Source organism: Arachis ipaensis, chromosome B04 (assembly GCF_000816755.2).
Source record: "Arachis ipaensis cultivar K30076 chromosome B04, Araip1.1, whole genome shotgun sequence".
NCBI lineage: Eukaryota > Viridiplantae > Streptophyta > Magnoliopsida > Fabales > Fabaceae > Arachis > Arachis ipaensis.
Genome location: NC_029788.2, coordinates 38,247,800 through 38,252,516, shown reverse-complemented (window position 1 = coordinate 38,252,516; position 4,717 = coordinate 38,247,800).

Genomic DNA, 4,717 nt, shown 5'->3' with positions numbered 1-4,717 from the left:
GCAGTCAGCAATACTTGATAGCAGTTTAATATCCAAAATCACTAACGTGACTGTGCGCATCACAGAATAATTGAATAATTGAGTGATATTATCAACCAACTATTCATTTTCTTTTTTCTTTTCTTTTTTTTTTAGTAGAATGGAAGAAGATGAAGAAGAAGAAAAAGAGAGAAATAGCTACATCAGAGATTATTTATCATGGGGGTGTAAACAAATTAGTTCTACCAAAGATTGATACATTTTAAAGGTTTTGCAGTAACTTTGCTCCCTATTGGTAGGCCTATAAGTTAAAATGCAATACAGATAAACAATCTCTATGTGTTAACATCATATGAAGAAACATACTCAAGGGATTTTATTTCAGTCTCATCATATGATGTGTGTCAATGGCCCAATAGTTGGTGCCAGAATTATTTTGGTCTTTTGGAAACAATAGCTCAAGTAACTTTCTGTTAAACCTATTAAAGCATATGGCTAGCCTGTATGCAAACAATATACCTGAATAGCTTGATTTGCTTCTTCTGGTGACCTTTTTTTGTTCACGACGCAAGCGGGCTTCCATATCTTGAAGCTCTTGATTTAAAGATGAACATTCTACCTAAAAAAATATTGACAAAAGCTTCAGTAGATCTCCATGGTAGATTATTAATTACTAACCAGCCTTCATGGTTTAAAATAAATAAATAAAGATTAATTGTTCTATGTACCTCAAAAGATATTGTACTGAAGGCATGTTTAAACTTAGTATTAATAAAGTGAAGGTTTCCTTGTATGTTGTTGATTCTTGTGATTTATGGCATAGTAGATTAGCACAATTAAATTACAAATCATTGAATATATGCATAAAAAATAACTATTGATTTTAGTAACAAGGATTTTAATAAGAAATGTGATATTTGCATATAATCCAAAATTATTAAGAAATCCTTTCCTAAAGTTGAAAAAAATACACATTTATTAGAATTGATTCATAGTGATATTTGTGAACTAAATGGCAATATTACTAAAGGAGGAAAAAGATATTCTATAATTTTCATTGATGATTGTTCTAGATTTACTTATGTGTATTTGTTTAGAAATAAAGATGAAACTTTTGAAATATTTAAAAAATATAAAATGAAAGTAGAAAATATGCATGATAAGAAAATAAAAGTTCTTCGTAGTGATCGAGGTGGAGAATATTTTTCTAATGAATTTGATCACTTTTGTGAATTACATAGTATTATGCATGAATTTTCTGCTCCATATACTTCACAACAAAATTGTTTGGCGGAAAGAAAAAAATCGTACCTTAGTGGATATGGTTAATTCAATGTTATTAAATGCAAAATCGCCTTAGAGACGGATCCCGGGGGGAAGCATAGGCCTTGGTTCCCCCAATTTTTTTGGAACAAAGTTAACCATTATAAGGATATAAAGTTATTATATATTATATAATTTTATTTGAAAAATAGAGTAAGTAATTATTTTAGATAAATAATTAAATTAGTAAACTCAAAAACAAGTAACAATTCTTAAATTAAAAAAGATATTATTGTTAATCACTTTGTGTGGGGGTGTTTAACCTTTTATCGAGTTCCTGATCAAAAGAGAACCAAATTGGGGGCAAGAGCCATAAAAGGCACTTTTATATGATATGCTCAAAATTTTAAAGCATATAGAATATTAGACTTAGTGTCTAATATAGTTGTTGAATCAAGAGAGGTAGAATTTATTGAAAATACATTTATCAATGATTCAACTTCTAATTCATAATATCCCCAAAATGATACTAATATTTCACAAGAAATAAATAATCAAAATAATAAACGTCTAAGCGACAAAGAGTTGATTGAACCAAGGAAGAGATTGAGAGTAAGAAAAGAAAAGGACTTGGGTCTAGATTTCATTTCTTCTCAGGCTATCACGTTTTTGGTAGAAGGAACTAGGGATTCTATGACAAACAAGATTCCTATTGTATTAACATAGAGGATGATCCTCAAATGTTCAAAGAGGCTATGGCTTCAAGTGATTCTGCTTTTTGAAAAGAAGTAATAAATGATGAAATAGACTCAATATTATCAAATAATACTTGGGTCTTAGTTGATTTTCCTCCAGGATCAAAGCCTATACGATGTAAGTGGGTATTTAGAAGAAAGTATAACACTGATGGTTCATTACAAACCTTTAAAGTAAGGTTAGTGGCCAAAGAGTTTAGACAACAAGAAGGTCTAGACTATTTTGATACCTACGCACTTGTGGTAAGAATGACTTCTATTAGGACTCTTATAGCATTAGCTTCCATTCACAAGCTTCATATACATCAAATGGATGTTAAAATGGCTTTTCTAAATGGAGATCTTAATGAAAAAATTTATATAGAGCAACCGGAAGGCTATGTACTACCAGGAAATGGAAAGAAAGTTTGCAAATTAATTAAGTCTTTGTATGGGTTAAAACAAGCGCTAAACAATGGCACGGGAAGTTTGATTCAGTGGTGTTATCAAATGGCTTCTCACATAATAGTGCAGATAAATGTATTTACTCAAAATTTACTAAAGATTATGGAGTAATCATTTGTTTATATGTGATGAAGAAGATTATGCCAATTCGGAATTTAGACAAAACAATTCCATTGATAGCATAGTCCGAACCGACAATCGATCTTCTCAATTTTAAACAAAGAATTTGTCACAATTCAAATCAAATAACTGGGAGTCTTAATTTCCGGGTCGTCTTCCCTAGGAGTTGCAAATGAAATGCTCAAGTGTTTAGGGTTGATTCACTCAATTCTCTTTTAATCAAGCTTTCTCAGATTTGTTTTTCATCTAACAATCAACAATTATTCAATGTATGCATACAAATATAATGAGAACTTTTCATGGTTGTAATGGGGCTAGGGTAAAGGTAAGGATGCATATGGTCAAGTGAGCTTGAAATTTGAATCTTTGATTAACTTAAGCTCTCACTTAACCTACATAACAACCTATACAATTCTAATGCAAACCTAGCTATCCATTATTTACTTTTCACACACTCATGCATTCTTTTCAATTCATCACATATGCATTGATTCTTATTCAATTTCTCATAAGGTAATTTTGTCCCCTTTTCATTTTTTCTTTTATTTTCTTTTATTTTCTTCTTTTTTTTTCTCCTTTTTTTAGCATAATATATACACCAACTTATCATTGCATATGGTTTCTATAATATTACATGAGCATGTACCCAAATTCCCAATATTTTCTCAATAAGCATAAAATACATTTTCATCAACCAAAGTTCTCACATTTTTCTCACACTTAAACATTACACACTCTCACTAACTTAAGCTATTCAAAGATCCAAATAAAGAACATTTATTATTTTTCACTTAGGGATAGTGATGTGTTAAAATTAAGAACAAAAGGGGATTAAAATAGGATATCAATGCCCTACTAAGAATATTTTTTTCTTGAAAAATTTTATTATTTTAACTAAGCTTATTATATATATGTAAAGACATGCAATAAACTAAGAAAAATTGCAATTAGATCTCAAAGTATATACAAACCAAGAAAGAAAATGCAACTAAGAATTCAAAAAGAATGTGAAAGTGTTAGGATTAGAATTTGTCACCCAAGATGGTCGATCGGTGACGACCTCCCCACACTTAAAAGTTTGCACCATCCGCGGTGCATCCAAAGACGAGCAAGGGGGTATGGCGACTTCGGATTGTCACCTTTAGCTGGTGGATCAATCGGCTGGTACGTATGCTTCTTCCCGCTTCCCTTGTTGCTTATGGTGAATCATCAATGAAAAATAGAAAACAAGATAGAAATACAAGTAAATGCAAATGTAAGGAAGTAAAGATTATTGGAATGAGGTAATAATCACTAAAATGAGTGAGTGAATAAGTTTGTGACATGAAGGAAATAGTGTGTGAACTCTAAGTTGCATGGTTTAGAACACACACACTAGCATAGAAAGCTATGTCACAATTATACAAAAGAAACATGCAATTCATTCATTATAGTGTGCTTGAAATACTTTAAAAGAAACTTGTATGTTAAGATAGACAAATAAGTACTCAAGGAGCATAAAAGCAATCAAGCAACAATCAAGAAATTATGAAAGGATGATAGAGGAAAGTTTATTTGCAACACCTAAATGACATGAAATGGAAAATATGGCAAGCATAATCTACAAAGCTTAAAAAGCTAAAAAAATGTCACTAGGTAAGCTTATGATCCAATTTCACAATTCCTTAATTTCAATGCATCAACTAAGTGACTTAAATAAAAATAATCATAACAAGCATCACCTAATAAAAAATGTATCAACTAAAAACAAATTGACAAATAATAGATAATGAAATCAAATTACATGGTGGCTAGCTACAACATGCAATTTAGAAATCCAACAAGATTCATGAAGGCAATGTCATAAGTATTTGGCATGTGCAAATATTCAACATTCAAAACTCAATACCAAGCAACAAAGTATGACTTCGATAAAGACATCCAACAATAAATAGCAATAACAATATCAATAATTCAGCAGCAATATCTCAACAGAATCAACAAATCAACTCAATCATCCAACACTTAGCATCAAAACAGAAAATTAAACTAACTAACTAAATAACTAACTAACTAACTAACTAACTAACTAACTAACTAACTAAAGGTGAGTATGGTGGGTGGTGAATGATAGTAATGGATGATGGTTAAAGAAGAGAAAGAAGAGAGGGAAAGAG